The 20635-nt window shown below is 40.6% G+C and overlaps 1 protein-coding gene across 1 annotated transcript in view; it reads right to left on the bottom strand.

Moving 5' to 3' along the window:
* Positions 1–20635, bottom strand: part of DLGAP1 (discs, large (Drosophila) homolog-associated protein 1) — a 691004-nt gene that overhangs the window by 349819 nt on the left and 320550 nt on the right. The window lies entirely within an intron of this gene.

A 20635-nucleotide genomic window follows, 5' to 3' on the forward strand; every position in this document is an offset into this window, starting at 1 on the left:
TGATACAAGCATATGATGTGTAATAGTCACATCAGGGTAAATGGGGTATCCATCACCTCAAGCATTTGTCATATCTTTGTGTTATAAACATTCCAATTATCCTCTTAGTTATTTTAAAACGTATAATAAATAAGACCAAGTATTTTCTTTTTTTGGTATGGTACTGCATGTTGGTAATATAATTATCTGAAACTTAAGATATTAACCTTTCAATAACAATATTTTATTGTAATAGGCTCAAGAATATTTTGAATACATACAAATCCATGTCTCTCAATCTTTAACATGACTCATGTATTAGGAAAAATTAAAACCATTGGCTTTGAATCATTTGTACATCTCAGTTTTCTCACGCTGATAATAGTTGAGTCGGGCATAAGAATGCCATTGGAAAGGAGAGCAATTTTATTTAAGCTTTCCAGTGATTTGTTTTCAATTGCCATTTAAGATTCGGGAATGTTTTCTGATTGATCTATGCCTTCCTTGAACCTTTTGACTTTACCATCTCATATCCAGTCTGTCTTCTTCCTAAACCAGTGGTCTCCACCAGCTGCATTTACTCCCCAATCACTTATTCTTTCTGAATCTTTCTTAATTTGGATTCAGCTTCCAAAGATCTGCTTAAAGCACTCTCTAAAGGTTTTCAATGATCTCCTGGAAGATAATGGCATTTTCTTGCTTTTATTTTTTGTTGGCCTGTGCACACCCATGCACACACGTACACACAAATAACTCCTCTTGCAAGTTTCTCCCCTTTCGGCCTTCTGATTCCTCAACTTACCTGGTATAGCTACTACTTGTCTGAATTGTTCCTTTCCTTTTGCTTTGCTGGATCCTACTCTAAGTCCCTAACTGTGGGTACCATAACAAAATAATGCTGTTAGTGCACTGCTCTTTTTTTTCTTTCCACAGTCATTTTCTCCGAGTTCAGCAGAACATTGCACTATGTTTTAAAAGCCGTCTTCGTGGCTTTCTCTTAAGTTCCTCTTAGATTTTCCACTTCAACATGAACTCAACCTAGATCTCATTCCTTCTTCATTTTTCATGATGTGAAAAAAGATATATAGTAGTCACTCTTTTTATCCACTAAGAAGTAACATAGCAAACATCCTACAGTGCACAGAGCACTGCACAAGGCTTAAGTAAAAGAGACCAAAAAAGGGGGAGGCTGGTTCTTGCCCTCAACATATTTATAACAGAGATGAGAAAAGAAACGAGAGTTAGCAGTAATGGTGATGGGAAAGGAGGATCCGGGAAAGGAGGATCCAGGAAAGGCTCCCTGGAATTGGCCAGGTTTGCAATGAGAAAATAAAAAGGCTTTTAATACTTTGATATTAACAATTTACTGCTTATACATTAAAATAACATGGTACTTCATTATTAACATTAACTCTGCTAAAAAAAATTTGTCTACAAGATCTCATTTCATCAATATGACAACCTGTGTATAGTTTTCTGTTTTTCTCAGGTGAGAAGCAGGAGCTTAGAGAAGGTTAGTAACTTGCTGAAGGACACACAGCTAAAACAGCAGCACCACAGCTTGAAGTGTTTAATGCCTAAGATCAAAATTACATTAATCAAAATTTTATGATTCATAATATATCATGTTGAAACCTAAAGTGTTAAGAAAATTGTCCACAGTAGCACACACACATGTCAGACAGAGATTTCTAAATATTATAGGTTCTAAGGAAGTGAGAATAGATGTTCTACTAAAAGAGGATCATTCTTTCCTTTTTAATTGTTAATTTACCTGTATAACTTGAAAGTTTAGATCTAAGAACTTCAGATTGAAGAAATGCTACTATTCGTGGACTTTAAAATAGTGGTTTGTAGGTTCTAATTCTGAAAAGTACTAACCAAGATGAAGCATCACCCTGCAGCATGTTCATTGTATTTAATCAATTCTTATATTGTGCTCCTGTGTGCAGGCACTGTTCTAAGCGCTTTATAAATGTCAGCTCATTTGATCCACACGGTGGAGGGGAGTATTACTATTATTCCCATTTTATAAAGGAGGACACTAAAGTTATGTAACTCACCCAGAGTTACAGCTAAGAAGGGGCTGAGTTCCAATGAGGCAGTTCTTAGGGCCATATGTTGACCACTGTTTGATGCTCCTTGTCTTTCTAGGCTGTGCTTTGTGGCACCTGCAGAACTGAGCAATTATAGTCCCGGACACCTTTGTGCTCATCACATTTGATACACTTGCCATTTATTAATTATGCCAGTAACAATGTCATGTTTTTACTTTTTTAGGTAAAAGCATCAAAATCACCACAGCAACAAAGATTTCTCAGGAAACTGTAAATGCTGAGAACAGTCTTGTTTTCCTTGCATTGGCAGGTGACTCACTGCAGAGATAGGATCATGTTCAGAGCCTCATTACAGGCTTAGCAATTACATTTTAAAAATTAACTTGGTACAGCTGAGGGTCATAGATGATGCACCCCCACACTTGCTATTTCTCAATACTGATGTGAAGTTCACAAGCATTGCTCTCTGGAGTATATCAGAGAGTAATGACAAACTGATTAGCTCATATGGCTTATGCAACAAAACAAGGCAAATTTTGTTCAGATATTTTGTTCAAAGTTGAGACCAGCCTGGCCAACATGGTGAAACCCCAACTCTACTAAAAATACTAAAATTAGCCAGGCATGGTGGTGGGCACCTATAGTCCCAGCTACTAAGGAGGCTGAGGCAGGAGAATCTCTTGAACCCGGGAGGCAGAGGTTGCAGTGAGCTGAGATCGTGCCACTGCACTCCAGTCTGTGTGGAAACTACTACTAGAAACAGTCTGTAATTGTTGTTTAGGGAATCAGCTGAGAAATATTTAACCTGTAGATCTTTCAATTAATCATACTTTTCAAATGATGGCAGCTAAGAAGTTGTGTGGAAGTGACTTCCATTGGAGTGGAATTTGAATAGTAATACATTATTTATATACCTAAAGGTAGCATACAACAAGATTACACATAAAATAATACAGTAATCAGTTCTAGGGAAAGTGTAAAGACAGAAAATCGAGACCTTGGAGAAGAAAAACACAGTTGCTGAACTGCAAGGGCCATTAACATCGGTATAATCGAGTCAGTTTTTATTTTTTGTTTCTTAAACACTAAAGCAAAACGGAGACGTTACTTAGGTGGATAGTTTTAGAAAAAAGCATATAAAGTGGTAAGCATACCAGGTCTAAAGAGTGAAATGTTAATCCCTTTTGATCTGAAAGAAGGGGGAATTACATGGCTGCGGCTGCTACTGTGAGCTGGGCAGAGGTTGCTGTGTCTTTCCATTTCAGCTGCACAAAGAGAAAAGATTTAGGAAAATCCAAAGAAAAAGATAGTCTTGCAGCTGTCTCAGAAAAGCCTGTATTATTACTGTGGTGGCAGTTTCAGGAACTGGAGGTCTTGGTAGAAGGAAAGCGGGAGCAGAGACAAAGAGTGCAGGACCGCATTGATTTTAGGCTGGTGGGATGCCCTGCTTGTGTGCACCAGCTTAGGAGGGGGCTGGAGTCAACAGACGTAAACAAACAATAATAAAAACAAATTAATACAGGTTAGATTTTACAGTAGTTATGGATGAGAAAAAAGGATTAATTGCTTTTTAATTATTACGTTTAAGCATTAGCACTCTAACAGAAATCTTAATTTTTGTTAAAACAAAATGAGGATTAGCGTGCATTCTCGGTTTCAGTGATAGCCCATCTATAACTGAAACCACATGTTATCATTCGGAAAACCGGAAGACCTGCCCTTGACTAAGAAATGGCCATAATCAAGGGCTAACACCCTCTAATTACAAGATAGGTATGCTTTTTTTTTTTTTTTTTTTTTGAGATAGTGTCTCGCTCTGTTGCCTAAGCTGGAGTACAGTGGCGTGATCTTAGCTCGCTGCAACCTCCACCTCCCGGTTCAAGCGATTCTCCTGCCTCAGCTTCTTCGGTAGCTAAAATTACAGGCCTGTGCCACCACGTCCAGCTAATTTTTGTATTGTTAGTAGAGACAGGGTTTTGCCATGTTGGCCAGGCTGATCTTGAATGTACTGAAATAATTATTTCAATATCTATTTTTTTTGAGATGGCGTCTTGCTCTGTCACCCAGACTGGAGTGCAGTGGCACGATCTCAGCTCACTGTAACCTGTGCCTTCTGGGTTCAAGAGATTCTCCTGCCTCAGCCTCCCTAGTAGCTGGGACTATAGGTGCCCGCCACCATGCCTGGCTAATTTTAGTATTTTTAGTAGAGTTGGGGTTTCGCCATGTTGGCCAGGCTGGTCTCAAACTCCTGACGTCATGATCTGCCTGCCTCGGCCTCCCAAAGTGCTGGGATTACAGGGGTGAGTCACCGTGCCCAGCCAAGATGAGAATGCTTTCTGAATTGAAATGATGTCATGGGCACTGAAGGATGGGCCATTCTAATGAAGGTTGTAGTCTATTCAGTCACAGAACAGGAGAAAATAAAACATCACCTAATGGAGCATGCTCATATTTTCTGTCTCTTTTCCTGCCTCGCTCCCTTATTTCTTTACTTCTGCAGGTATTTTTTAATTGTTTATTTGCCAGCCATGGTTTGGGTGCTGGGAATACACACCAGTGAATAAAACAAACATTGGTCTCATTCCATGTAATTTATATTCTAGAAGGAGAGCTAGAAGAGACAGCGAATAGACAAGCACCTGATAAATGAACAAGATAATTTCAGAAAGCATAAAAGCTATAAGGAAATAAGATAAGGGGGTGTGCCAGGGTAGCTGGAGGGGGGCTGCTTCAACTTGTCCTTCAGTGAAGCCCCCTGAAGAAGTAACATCTGAGAGATCTGATGACCAGAACAGCCAGCCTTGGAAGGATCTAGGGGAAGACCTTCCAGGCAGAAGGATCAGCCGGTGCAAAGTATCTAGAGTAAGAAGAAGATTGGAGTAATTGTAGCCCTAGGAATGAAAATGCCAGCCTGGCCAGAGAGCACTGAGCAAGAGAAGCAAAGGGGGTCAGGTCACATAGCTCATCTCAAGCTATCTCAAGTCTTCCTTAAAGTTGAATCTGCTCTCCCAAAACTCCCTCCAACTACTTCAGCCTAAATTAATCTTTTTGTTTATGAAATTTATAGCATGTACTATCTATATAAGAGGTCAGCAGAATATAGCTTGCAGACTAAATCTGTTTCATCATCTATTTTTGTAAATAAAGTTTTATCGGTACACAGCATGCCCATTCATTCTGTGTTATCTATGGCTGACTTTGAGCTACAAGGGCAGAGCTTTATGGTAGTGAGGGAGACAATATGGCTCATAGAGAAAGTATCCCAACCCTCGGTCCACATGATTATACTGAGTACTCAAATAATCACGAAATGCTGTTTTATGGACATGGCTCTTTGTCTTTGTTTCATATCTCCAACTACTCCATAAGCTTACTGAAATCGGGGGAAGCCGTATTGCCAAAGGATTAGAGGGTGGGCTCTGCAATTAAACTGCCCGGGCTTGAATTCCAGGTTTGAATTTTTGCTGGGTAAATTACTAGGTACATCCTTGGGTGAGTTAATTAACTTATCTGTGCCTCAGTTTCCTATCCCATAGAATTATGTGTGGATGAAATGAGGTAATGTCCATAAGCACATAGGAAGTGTTTAATAAAGTTCTGTTTGATGGGAGTTCTTCACTGTACACTGTACTCGGCCATGTTACTGAGCACACAGACACCCCAGATGATGAATGACTTTGGCTTTCCAAGACTCTGATGCCTACCTTCAATTTTCTTTGGCAAGTTAGGAGCAAAAATAGTCTCTCTCCACTTCCAATTGGTTCTTTTTAATTTTTGTAGAGATAAGGTCTTGTTCTGTTGCCCAGGCTGCTCCTCAAACTCTTGGGCTCAAGTGATCCTCTCACCCCAGCCTCCTGAATAGCCAGGACTACAGGCACCTGCCACCACACCTGGCTTTCTTCATGGTTACTTTTAAAGAATATGGCCAATGATAAAAATCTTGGGGATTACAAGTAGTGGCATTTATTATTAAAAGCAGTGGATTGAAAGCAGTGGCTGCCATATTTCTATCCACTGTATATTCTAGTATAAGAATATAAGTGCAAATGGACTATATATAAAATAATTTGCAAAATTATAAAAATTTCTTTCATGGTAAGAAAACGGTTCTCCTAAGTTGGCCCACGGGCACAAAAAGGTATTTGTCTCTCTGCTAGGAGCTTTGCAAGTGGACTATCTTTTGGTGCTGACATTTCCCCTCACTTTAGGTTTTCCTGAACTCAGTTGAAAGAGGAACACACGGCCGGACGTGGTGGCTCACACCTGTAATCCTAACACTTTGGGAGTCCAAGACAGGCAGATCATGAGGCAAGGAGTTCAAGTCCAGCCTGGCCAACATATAAAACCCCGTCTGTATTAAAAATACAAAAAAATAGCTGGGCATTGTGGTGGGCACCTGTAATCCCAGCTACTCAGAAAGCTGAGGCGGGAGAATCGCTTGAACCCGGGAGTTGGAGGTTGCAGTGAGCTGAGATCATGTCAACTGCACATTTTACTGAATCTAAGATACTAATGCAATTGTCCCAACATTTTTTGTGTTGCTAAGAAAGAAATAAACATCATCAATAAATTTTGACACTCCATAGAATATATGATTTATCTGATTTATCCCAATATCTAAAATGCTAAAACGTGGAAACTATGGCTCTTAGAATAAATTAAAAACTCTTAAAATATGTATGAAAAGAAAAACAAGAAATGGATTTATTCTGGGATAGTAATTGTCAAACTTAATGTTCATATTTAATAATGACCAAATTAATAATAGCAATTACATTTATCATGTCATGCTTTTGGAAAAAAAAATCATAAGTTCACATAATGTCTCATGATCCTTACAACCATCATGAAGGATATGAGGAGTAAATATTATAATCTCAGTTTGTCATATAGAGAAACTGAGGTCCGGAGACATTAGTAACTAGTGTAGGGTGACGCTGTGCCCAAGTTGAGGTCTGCCACTGACAGTTCAGGAATCTCCCCCAACCCCTTCTAGCATATTCATACATGTTTTTTGACATGTCTTTTGGGTAACAATTATTTTTTGATAAACTACAAAGCACATATTTCAGATAAGAAAATAATGTCATAGTGCTTTAAGGTCTGTCTGAAGGAAAAAAATTGATAAATAATGAGTTACAATCCCTTGAAAGAAAAGTTATAAGAAACTACACTATCGGACGTAGGAACGCTTAGTTTTAAAAGTCTCTCCCCAAGTGCATCTAGCTTGAGTGCCCCGCTTTGGCTGGGCTGCAGGTATCAAAGTGTAACTAAATGGATACAGTCTGTGCCAGTGATGGTCTGAGAGACGATGGTTGAGAGATGAAGCCATGTGCACGTGACTCTTTGAGAGCGGATTATCTCAGGATGGGAAGTTGCATGGTGAGGTGTGGAGTAATGAGAATGCGTGAGATTTTGGGAAATCTGAGAGCCACAAAAGGAATGAAGACACTTAGAAAGCCGGGACAGCTGAAATGGAGCATATGTCCTGAAAATATACAAGGGCAGGCCAGTGCGATTCCGAGAGCTATTCTGGGTTGCAGAGATTTGGGAGGAAAACTGATGAGCCCAAGGCTGTGAGTGCATAAAGCAAAGTTCTATTTCATCAGGAACCAAAGAACTGGGAATAAGGAACTTAGCATTTGGTTGATTTGGTGCAAACAAAGACAGTAGAGCAAGGAAAAGTCACAATTGAATGGTGGGCATCAGGGGTAGGTTTCTATTTGCACAGCTACCCCTCAGCAGCTGTTGATTCCTTCCCAAGCACAAGGTGTTTCAATGACAACAACCAGGTAAATAAGGGTGCTTGGCAGTGATTTAGGGGTCAACCTGTTTGGCCTTTCCTGTGCTTGAAAAGGAATGGTAAATAGGAGGAGAAAAACCTACATTATGAAAGGAGAGTTGGGCATCTGACATTCACGAAATATCTGACAATTATGGAATACTCTCAATGAGCTAGGGGCAGTGCCTATGTTACTTTATTTTAATCTTTGCAGCAGTTGTATGAAATAGGCATTACTATTTCCATCTTACTGCTTCAAAATTGAGATTCAAAAAGGTAAAATGGTCAGGTGCAATGGTTCGCACCTGTAATCCTAGCACTTTGGGAGGCCAAGGCAGGAGGATCACTTGATTCCAGGAGTTTGAGACTGGCCTGGGCAACATAGCAAGACCCCATCTCTACAAAAGAATTTTTTCAGTGTAGCTGGTGTGGTGGTGGTATGTGCCTGTAGTCCTAGCTACTTGAGAGGCTGAGACAAGATTGCTTGAGCCCAAGAGTTTGAGACTGCAGTGAGCTATGACGGTGCCACCACTCTCCAGCTGGCGGACAGAGTGAGACTCTGTGTCAAAAAAAAAAAAAAAAAGATGAAAGGACTTGCCCAAGGTCTTAATAATTGGTAGGAATGTGCATTTGTCTGACACCAAAACTTTTAATAATATCACCTTGCCTCTGATGAATCTGTGATGATTAAGTGAATGAACCAATAAACTAAAAAAAAGAAGAAAAGAATGGGGTGCATACTCCCACTCAACAGTAGTGGTTTTTAAAATAAAATGTAACCACTGAAATAAGCACAAATGTTCTCGTGTCACTAATTTTCTAGCACTGCTAAAAGAGGGTTCAAAATAATAAATTCTTAATTCTGAAGTGAAAGAGTGTTGTCATTTCCTGGTCTGGGGCTGCCTTACCAAGTACTGTTTGCAGCTGCTGCTTAAACAAACATGAACAGTTCGGGGTGGGGGTGGGGGGGCGATTAGAAAACTTGCAGGACAGCCACACCTTTAAGGGTGGCTTTGGGAGCCTTGAAGCATCCCAACAGCGTCTTAGCATTTGTAGGAAGGCTCCGCCCTGGACTTCTGGTTCCTGCCTACAACTTTTTAGGGAAATGGCTGTAATGTGTTGGCCTTCTAAGCACTTTTAGTGGGCTCTCAGATTCCCTACTCACTCGATTTCTTTGCATCTTCTTTGCAGCTGGGAGAACTGCTTTTCTGCTCCACACAGCTTTCACCTTGACAAATGCGACTTGGCTTAAATGTCCCTTTAGCCTTTTTAGCTTGCTCTTCTCATAGCAAAAACAGAAAAAAAAAAAAAAAAAAAGAGCAAGAATAGGAAAATTACAATTATGCAATGTGCAGATCCCTAGGCACGACTGTCGCTTCCCAATCAGGAGAAGATTTCCCTGGCAACCGCCCTTTCTCACTCCCCTGGAAGCCCGAAACTGGTGGAAAACTTAATTTGTTTTAGATTGCTTAAAATTACCTTTTAAGGATAAGAGTAAATACCTACCTCTTTAAATAGAATTTATACCCTCTGCCACAGCTCTTCCAAATACCATTTTAAAACGATCTTGAAAGAATAGAACGTTGTAAACAGTGATACATAAAGGTAATTTGCTTACCACGACCCTATAGAATTATTCTTACCCACGAACATGTATAGTATCTACAGGGTACCCAGCACCAGAGCAGGGGCTGCGTAAATACACCAAAAGCATTTTATAAAACACAGTCTCTGGTGTTAAAGTAGTTTGTAAATTTTGAGTGGATCTGGTGAATCTGGAGGGTGGATGAAGGAAACGAGTAAAAAGCAGCTGTAAGTAAGTCAAGCCGAGTCGAGTATTAAATCTCAGTACCTCTGAATTTCCTACTGGGTTTGAAGTTTGTTCCCATAAATCCCCTTTCCCGGTGACGAAACTGTTCCTTAAAAGTTGAACATATGTGTGTGAAGTGCAAATGCCACTGATAAACAGCCCTGCGGGGGAATGGCAGAGGGGCTAGGTCTGCAGTCCCCAAGGGATTGGAGAGCCATGGGCCTTTGGAGACTAGTAGAAAATGTTACTGAGGTCCTGGATGACATTAAAAGGGGCACTACCTGTGGATAAGATACCCTCGTGACATCACATCAAGAAATAATAACTAAGATGCTGGGCGTGGTAGAATGCAGCTACTTGGGAGGCTGAGGGGAGAGGATCATTTGAATCCAGGAGTTCAAGACCAGCCTGGGCAACACAGTGAGACCTTGTCTCAAAAATTTTTTTACAAGAAATAGCAACTAAGATACTAAGATTCTAATATGATGTAGGGACAGGAAGGGAAATGAATTTTATTAATTATTCACCCACTATTTTGACTGTAGTGAATACGTATGGGTTTAGCTATCCCAGTTCCACTTTTGGTTCTCGTAGCCAAGCCTCCTGACTTTGCCCTGGGAAAAGCTTTCTCCCCAACTCGAAGTCCGTGTATTTTAGGAGTAGCTCAGGAGTTACGGTAGGACAAACAGCAAATCACACTTCCTGGCTTCATTGCTTGGCTCAGGGCAGAGCTGAATGATCTAAGCTTACTCAGTCAGCAAGCGTCTCTGGACCTGTGCATGAAATGCCAGGACAAAGATACCTCCTCTCCCACTGAATACATTAATAAGGATGCATGTGACCTTAGGACCTGCTGGTAGCCATTTTATAACATCTAATACACAAACATAATTTCACGTAATACAAAAACCCTATGTTATCTTAATGCCATTGCAATGATGAAAAAATTGAGACTTAGTGGTATTAAATAACTTACACCAAATGTTACAGCTTGTCAGAATTGAAAGACAGGTTTGTCTTACTCAAATTTCTACACTCTTTTCATCACACCAGGCTGCTGTCTATAAGAGTTTCAAAACTTTGTTACAGTAATTTTCTATTAAACCTCATATTCAAGTGTTAAGTTGCTGGGAGATACAATCCCATAGCATTTTGGAACTTGTAACAAGTACTGAATCTTAGATGCTTGATCCAGCACTTTGGGAGGCTGAGGTGGGCAGATCACTTGAGGTCAGGAGTTCGAGACCAGCCTGGCCAACATGGTAAAATCCCGTCTCTATTAAAAATACAAACATTAGCCAGGCATGATGGCGGGCGCCTGTAATCCCAGTTACTCAGGAGGCTGAGGCAGGAGAATTGTTTGAACCTGGGAGGTGGAGGAGGTTGCAGTGAGCCAAGATGGCACCACTGCACTCCAGCCTGGGTGACAGAGTGAGACTCCCTTTCAAAAAAAAAGATAAAAAAATTTAAAAAATAGAGGTCTAGGTCTATGGTAAATATATTTTTTCCACTGACTATATAGGAGATAAGCTAACTTAGAACTCTTTTTTAGTTTTTAATGTAACTTCATTTTCTGGCGTATTGGAGGCATATCTGTGGGCTTGGAATTGTTAGTTGAGCCATCATAGCTTTCCATTATTGTTATAGTTACTAGTGTGCTGGTGTCTATCCACCATATCCTATGCTGTTTGTTGCTATAATTCCTAGTTGCAAATGTTGAATTCCCTGAGGCAAACTAGAATTCTGTGTCTGGTGTTCAGAAGCAGAGATGTGGGTAGAAGATTAGTGACCTTCCTCTTGGTGTCAGTAGAAGCCCACATGCGGAAACATCATTCATCAACACTAATCCTCGGTATTGTCTAAAATCACATAAACCTCTCGGCACATCTGTCTGCTGCTGTACACACCCAACTACTTGTCAAACTTGTATATGAAGTTTTTCCTTAGGAAACAAAATCTGATAATGTTATTATTAAAAAATGATACAGGGCCGGGCGCGGTGGCTCAAGCCTGTAATCCCAGCACTTTGGGAGGCCGAGACGGGCGGATCACGAGGTCAGGAGATCGAGACCATCCTGGCTAACATGGTGAAACCCCGTCTCTACTAAAAACTACAAAAAACTAGCCGGGCGAGGTGGCGGCGCCTGTAGTCCCAGCTACCCGGGAGGCTGAGGCAGGAGAATGGTGTGAACCCGGGAGGTGGAGCTTGCAGTGAGCTGAGATCTGGCCACAGCACTCCAGCCCGGGTGACAGAGCGAGACTTCGTGTCAAAAAAAAAAAAAAAACAAATGATACAGCGAGAGTCTATAAAATATCAAGTCAATCATCTCAAGTATTAATACTTAATTTTAAAATTATAAATTTTAAAATAGATTTCAGCAAATATTTTCCTTTAGTTTCTCTATTATCAATTTTGAAGTATTAAGTTTCTCAAATGAGGCTTCCTTGTGAATCATTAACTTACATATTTGACATTTATAAACAAACAAAAATCCCAATAGATTTAGGAAGAGCTACAACTCAGAAGCTCCTGCTTTTCGTCATCATCGTCTGATTCCCACCGCATCTTGGGACTGTTTGGACTTTTTCTTCCAAGTTACATTTACAACACCTGAAAGCATACGGCATTCAAATGGGCCAAAATAATCTTTCCTCCCTGAATCCCATCCATTCTAATGCAATGAAACCATCAAACCACATGCATCTACTTCTTGATATCGGGAAAATAACTGAATAATATTTTGGTGTCCTCATGCACATATGTGATTCAAAATTCCACTTTCATAATCATCATACAGGGAAGTTGCCTCTTGAGGGTGTGTACTTTAAACTATGTTTCAATCTACTTTCCACAGGCAGCAAGGTATCAATAATGAACACAGGATGTCCCACAAACATGTGTACAGATGAGTATGATACACTCAATAGTTATCCAAATCACTGCTTCCGGGCTAGCTCAAGGTCCATTGAAAGGAAATGTTCCAACTGGAGTATTCACTACAGGGTTCTCTTCTTTCACTTTAAACTGATTACTTTGTGGTTAAGCTGCAGTTAAAAGTTCCACTTCTTCTGTGACTTTATCAAAATGCTTTAAAAGTATTCATTCATTTATTCAACACATATTTATGGAGTATATACAGTCGTCATCCTATGGTATCTGTGAGGGACTGGTTCCAGGATACCAAAATCCATGGATGCTCAAGTTCCTGATATAAAATGGTGTAGTATTTGCATATAACCTATGCATTATCTTCCCATATACTTTAAGTCATCTCTACATTCCTTGTAATACCTAATACAATGCCTGCACATCACTTCATTTGTGTGGATTAAACATAGTACTCAGGGTACAGCAAATTGAAGTTTTGTTTTGTGCAATTTTGTGGATTTTTTTCCCAAATATTTTTGACCCATGGTTGGTTAAATCCACAGATGCAGAACTGACAGATACATAGAGAGGACTGTATCATGAAACAGGTGCAATTTTAGGTACAGCGATTGATAGGCAAAGAAAAAAATCTCCGTTCCTCAAAGAACTAAAAATAGAACTACCATTTGACCCAGCAATCATAGTACTGAGTATATATAGGAAAATAAAGCACTCTACCAAAAAGACACCTGCACTCACATGTTGATCACAGCCCTATTAAACAATACTGAAGTCATGGAACCAACTTAGGTGCTCATCAATGGTAGGTCGGAAAAAGACAATGTGGTACATACACACCATGGAATACTATGCTGCCATAAAAAGGAAAAAAGTCATGTCCTTTGCAGCAACACAGATGCAGCTGGAGGTCATTATCCTAAATGAATTCATGCAGATACAAAACACCAAATACTGCCTGTTCTCACTTGTAAGTGGGGGCTAAACCATGGGTACACACAGACATAAAGATGGCAACAGTAGACACTGGGGACTCCAAAAGAGGGGATGGTAAAGGGCAAGCGTTGAAAAACTATCTACTGGGTACTCTGTTCATTATTTGGATGATGAGTTCAATAGAAGCCCAAACTTCAGTGTTATGCAATCTATCCATGTAACAAGCCTGCACATGTACGCCCTGAATCTAAAACTAAAAAATAAAGCTCTGCCCTCATGGGGAAGGGAGAGCAGCCACTAATAAAACAAGCAAAATGTATGTTAGGCAATGATATGTGCTATGGAAAAATGAAAGCTGGAAAGGGAGAAAGAGTGTGTGGAGGAGAGGAGGGTGGTGGGACAGGCAATGTTAATAGTGTCATCATCGGAGGCTACGTTAAGAGACCTCTAGGTACTGACTGGATGGAGTGAGGGAGTCTGCCCTGGGTTCTGGCAGCAGAGTGCTCAAGGCAGAAAGAAGCACAGAAAGTCCTGAAGGAAGGGCAGGACTGCCATGCACACAGCGGGAGGCCAGGTGAGCGGACTGGAGTGAGAGGCGGCAGAAGGTGAGGACAGTGATTGCGGGGCTGTGGGGGTCCATTTCAGGAGGCTTTACAGGCTGTGGTAAGGGCTGTGGCATTTACTCAGGGTGAGATGGGAATAGAATGGAGGCTTTGATGAGACACAGACACATTCTAGTTTAAGAGAATCACTCAGGTTGCCAAGTTGAGAATGGCTCAAGGGCAACAAGGGTAGAAGCAGAGACCCTTGGGGGCTCATGTAATAACCTAGATTGTAACTAAAGGGGAGGAGCCAGGGTGGAGCAGCAGTGGAGGGAGAAGATAGGGCCAAGAGGTTTGTTAACGATGATTTGGATGCGCAGACTGAGAAACAGTAGTAAAGGGCGACTCCAAGGTTTTCGGCCTGATCAACTGGAAGGACTGAATTCCCATTAGCTGAGATGACGAGGCCTAAAGAAGGAGTAGACTCGGAGATTAGGAGTTCAGTTTGGGATGTAGGAAGTTTGAAATACCCATGGGTCATGTAAGCAGAGATGTTGAACAGGGTAGCTGACTATCTAAGACTGGGGCTTCAGGCAATCTGGCTGCAAACACCCCTGTGGGCAGACACCTGGTACTCAGAACGCTCAGAATGAAGGAGTTGACCTAAGGCGTGTGTGTTGGTAGAAAAGAGAAATGGTCCAGGAGCCATGTCCTCTCAGCATTGCTCCACCCTTAGAAGTTTGGAGCTAAGAAACCACAAACTAGGCAGGATCAACATGGGTGTGTTGTCCGTCCTGGAAGCTGAGTAAAGAAAGTTTTTCAAAGAGAAAGAAGTAACATACTATCACATTGACTTTTTCCCGTGATCTTAATCCCATGGGACACTAAGTCAGCAACGTTAATTTTATCTCTTAGTCATCAGTTGCCATAGACAAAGGATTCTGCTGTTCATGAATAGCTTTATCTTCCCAGCAAGATACAAACTTCTTGAGAGCAAGGCTTTTGTTTTCTTCTTTTTCTCTCTCTCTCTACAGCAGTGGCTTTTAAATAGCTTTTGGCTACACCTCCCAGTAAGAAATACATGTTACTTTGGAAACCAGTATAAGCATGTATACAAGTGAAAGACAGAGAGAAATACTCAACCTTTTGGCATGCCATGCACTCTGCCTTTATTTTCATTCTCTTCTATTGTATTCTATTTAATTAAAAATAATGGTATTTGTGACCCATTAAACAGATTTCACTACCACTAATTGGTTGCTACCATTCCTTAGAAAAGTGCTACTGTTAGAGTGTCTGCCACAGGGTTCTGCCATATTCATTATTAATCGGAGAGACACTGTTATTCATCTTCATTCCTCCCCAAGTACCTTCTGTAAAGCAAGCACTTAATAGATCCTTGTTGAAAGAATAGTTTTGAGACCCTAAAGTAATACTTATTGAATTGAGCTCCTTGGTCTTTAGTTACCTTTACTTTTACTGATTGTACTTCTGTACTCATTGTAGTCGTGTAGAAGAATATTTCTTAAAAGCTGTGTCTTCAGAATAAACACAGACCTGCATGTCTTTTTAAAGGGGTTCCTGTATAGCCAAGAGTCAGAGAAAACACTGGCCAGGGTTGGAGATGACCGCCCAGATGAAGTGAGTCCATCACCTGGGTTATCACATGTGCAAAGTTAGGGCAGGAAGCCTGATGTTTGAATGCTTTTTCATGTTCTTGTACATCAGCCTCTGGGGGCTAGGGGCAGTGGGGTTCAAAACATTTTTAAAAACAAGACAGGCCAGGCACACTGGCTCACGCCTGTAATCCCAACATGTTGGGAGGCTGAGGCAGGAGGGTTGCTTGAGCCCAGATGTTTGAGACCAGGCTGGGCAACGTAGCAAGACCTCATTTCAACAAACTATTTACATATTAGCTGGGTGTGGAGGCATGTGCCTGTAGTCCTAGCTGCTTGGGAGGCTGAGGTGAGAGGATCTCCTGAGCCTAGGAGTTGAAGACTCCATTGAGTTGTGATCACGCCACTGCACTCCAGCCTGGGTAACAGAGTGAGACTCTATCTCGAAAAAAAAAAAAAAAAAGGACAGAAAGACTAAACAAAACCTAAAAAAAAAAAACTTTCAAGAACAATCTCATCTTTTTATTATAATTTATATAGTATTCAATGTCAATACGAAACATTGATTATTTAAAAACAGGAGTAGAAATCTTTCATTAAGTATCTATGACCCAAAGTTGATGGAGCTGGGAAAATCATTAGTACTAACAATGTCTTAGGATTTTGAAATGCCCAACTACAGAAATGATACATAACTTAACCCAGGCATTTCATTTAAAGAATCTTTAAAACAAGAGCCAGGTACATGGCAAGTCCTCAATAAATGTCAGCTAATGTTTAAATCCTTCTCTATAGAGAATGCTTGTAACAGTGGCACAGAAGAAAATAAAATATTTTTGTACCATGTAATTCTTACTTAGGTAGTCTTTCACTTACAAGGAAGGAGGATGGTGCAATGGCTACAGTATATCAGGTCAACCTGAGTTCAAATCTGACTCTACTTAGACCAGACATGTGATTTTGGCCTAATTACCTGAATGTCTTTTAATTTCAGGTTTTCAAACATGAAGTGAGGATAGAAATACCTACTTCAGAGACTGATTATAAAGATAAGATGATATAAAGTAATATATGACATGCCAACTAATTCAAAGTGTATTTGTAGGTTGCTTTTTCATATAGAAATCATGTTTAAATGACGGTTAAGTTCCCACATGGTGCAAACCCTTAAAGCTGGTTTCATTCATAATAGAACTGACCCTTAATGGATTGTGCAATAGATCCAAGACTCTCTGAGCTTGCGGTGGGAGGGGGTTGAGGGTGGGGAAGATTAGTTCACTTAGGGGAATCTCTAGAGGCCTGTGTATAGGGGACTGTGGATCAGTCAGGGTTCTCAGAACAGAACAGGAAAAAAAAAAAAAAAGATTTATTTTAGGGAATTGGCTGGGATGACTGTGGTAAGTAACAAGTCTGAAATCCACAGGGTGGTCTGGCAGGCTGGAAACTCAGGCCGGAGTTGATTCTGCAGTCTTGAGACAGAATCTTGTCAAAAAAACCCTCAGTTTTTGGTCATAAGGCCTTTCAGCTGATTGGTTGAAGCCCATCCACATTATTGAGGGTAATCCTCTTTACATAAAGCCAACTAATTATAGATTTTAACCACATGTATAAAATTACTTCACTGCAACACCTAGATTAGGGTTTGACTGAGCACTGGGTACTCTAAACTCAGCACATGGCTGCACAGAACTAACCATATAGACAGGAATTCGGGTGGCAGCTTCTAGGCAGTGAGGGGGAGACTTTATGGGCAGACAGGGCCACTGCGGTGATTACTGACATCTAGATTCTCTTCAGTTGTGAGCTGCATGTGCTCCGTTTATTTTCTGAGGACTTATGAGTGTAAAGACCACCTCCTCACTAGTTGATCAGCAGATGCACAAAGGCCATGTAAGCAAAGTGAGCCTCTTACTGGCTCTGTACCAGCACCTAGCAAGGTGCCTGGCATGTCAATTTCATTGACAATGTTCTTTAAGAGCAAAAGAGTCATTCATGGAATTTATTTCTTGTCGACAAATGAACAGGAAAATCTATAGTCACCTGAAGCATCCCACCATGGTAAATAGACAGGAAATTGGCCGGGTGCGGTGGCTTACATCTGTAATCCCAGCACTTTGGGAGGCCAAGGTGGGTGGATCATGATGTCAGGAGCTCAAGAGCAGCCTGGCCAACATGGTGAAACCCCATCTCTATTAAAGATACAAAAAATTAGCCAGGCGTGGTGGCACATGCCTGTAATCCCAGCTACTCAGAAGGCTGGGGGCAGGAGAATCCCTTGAACCCAGAAGGCGGAGGTTGCAGTGAGCCGAGATCGTGCCATTGCACACCAGCCTGGGCAATAGGGCAAGACTCCGTCTCAAAAATAAACAAACAAACAAATAAATAAATAAACAGGAAATTTATAGACTCATCTTTTATTTAAGCCCTTTATATTCTGAAAGACCAAGAATTCCATAATGCCCTGCCTTGATAAAACAAATATAGAACTAACCTTAAAAAAATCAAGATTTACTGTAGCAACTTGCACATACTACTAATGTAACACTGATCACATTGTTTTAAAACCATTTGTTTATAGATCTGTCTCACCCACCAATCTGTAAGCAACTTGAGAGGAGGGATGATGTCATTTGTCTGGCAGAGACCATTATTCATTCTTATAATTCTAGTTCTAAGCAGAGGATAAAATAAAACAACATACAATAAAGCAAAAGTGCTCATGAAATCTCTAATTACATCACCCAGGTTGCACCCGTTTTATTCGACAGAGAAATAAAGTATGGGTACCTTTCATAACCAGATTTTCCTCCACCAAGGGCAGGGAAGAAAACTGGCAATGGGTGTGGGCAAACAGGGATCATGGGGGAACACACCCCCGTGCACGAAGTTGCTGGTGCATGTGTGTGGAGGGGGCACGCATGACCAGTATCTAGAAGAGAGGCTCTGTTGGCATCCAAGGAGCTGCAGTTGGCTCTTGCTGTGGAGATATTCGGGGAAACATGGCCACAACCCTCAGCAGGGTCAACTGAACTCTACCAGGCCCAGAGAGCCCCATCACCAGATCATGGCAGGACCAGCCAAATAGAATCTGAAGACTGTCATCTCACCCTGTGTATTCCAAAGCACATTTTAGGGATCACCCATCCTTTTTTTTTTTCATTCTTATTATACTTTAAGTTCTGGGATGCATGTGCAGAACAGACAGGTTTGTTGGATCACCAGTCCTTAGAAATGTTTTGTGAAATGTGGTTCCAAGAGGGTTTGAGAGATGCTTGATATTGTATTGTTCTCTTAAAGAGTTTCCATCCATATGAACATCTTAAAGATTCTAGGCTGTCTGCCAATATAGAATTCTGAATACAGCACTCAGTTTCTCAAATTCAACTCCTTTTCTTCACAGTAATATCTATTTAAATTATCCTTTGGGAAATGTCAGCTTCTTCACATTCCAAACAAAGAAACTGACACCCAGAATGTAAGTTACAGCTTATATGGCTAATCAGTGGCAGCATTGGGTTAGAATTCAGATCTCCTTTTGGCCCAGTGCACTTTCCCCATTCATCACACTGCAACTATTTATCTCACCATTGAACTCTTAATGAACACCTTTCAACAATTTCTGTGAAACTGTTTTGATCTCCCTATATCAATATGTAGAAGACAAACATGAAGGAATGGCTACTGTGTATAGGAGGGACTCAGCCTTTGGAAACTTCGTATTTTGTGTCAAGCCTGTGCCAGGACATGTTTCATTCAAGTTATCAGTGCAAATGAAAGTTGGTAATAGAGACATGTAAGTGGCATAGATCTATACAAATAGCTTTGTATAGATCTTGTATTTTAAAACACATCTTGTATTTTACACCAAGAACCTAGATCATGCCAACCTTTTGATGGTAAAAACTGTAATGAGAGAAGAATGCTTCATCAAGATAATAAATGATTACCTTTGCATATAGAAATAACTAGAACCCAAGCATGCACACTCCATTATTCCTTTGGTCTCCAGACACTGACTGGAACTCAGTCTTTAGTATCCAGTCTCTGCCACACACACATGAACGCATAAGCACACTTCATATTCAGTGATGATGTTTTTCCTATTACGAAAACTGTGAACGACCCACAGACAGTAACAATGCAGATATATTTCACTTGAGAGAGACTTTCTTTTGTCATTTTCTTTACCTTTTTGGTGATGAGTCAAGCTGACCTGATGGCTGAGATGGTTCAGATACTCATGCTTCCGCCTAGTGTCAGTGCTGGCTTTCTGCAATGCAAATGCCCCACTACAGCCACACGCGTAGGCACTTAGCCACCTACTCCAGTGAGTAATTATTTGTTTAGACTAAAAAATTCTGAATCAATAGAAAAACATTAAATTAAACCTCATTTTTGATATCTCATTTGACAAAAGAAATCATGTTATTTTTCCTTGCAGCAGATTTAGATAAACATCAAGAAAAAAAAATGTTTTGTGTTGGAATGGCCACAGAGAACCTTTTTTTTTTTCTCCAGGAGGGAAGATAATTCTAAGTCAGGAAAAATAATTTATGTGGCTTCCTAGTTTCTGCCCAAACCAGCCATATGCTGTCATCATTACTGGAAGAAGTCTGAAACAGAAAATACAAAGTAAGGGCAAGAAGGCCCTTGTGGGGAATGTGGGGGTGGAAAATGGAAGGCAGCTTTGGTGCTCCCCCATCACTGAGGCAGAGGAAGTGAGAGCACCTTTCTTCCTTGCATGCCCACTTGTCTATCAACTTCTCTCCTTCCATTTGAGGCTGCTCCTGGATGTAAATTTTGACCTGGTTTCAGTTGTAATAAATACATGAGGCATAGAAGAGAAGCTCAAATAGCTTTCTAAAGGAGAATCTCATAAATAACAGTAGCTTTTGTTGTGCTCAACTATGTTGGTGGCATAATTTTCTTTTTTCTTTAATTTTCTATGAATTAAAAGATACATTTTTTCTTTCTTTCCTTCCTCCCTCCCTCCCTCGCTCTTTTCTTCTCCTTCCTTCCTTCCTTC

The sequence above is a fragment of the Colobus angolensis genome, unplaced genomic scaffold (genome assembly GCF_000951035.1).
Source record: "Colobus angolensis palliatus isolate OR3802 unplaced genomic scaffold, Cang.pa_1.0 Scaffold45, whole genome shotgun sequence".
Taxonomy (NCBI): Eukaryota; Metazoa; Chordata; class Mammalia; order Primates; family Cercopithecidae; genus Colobus; species Colobus angolensis.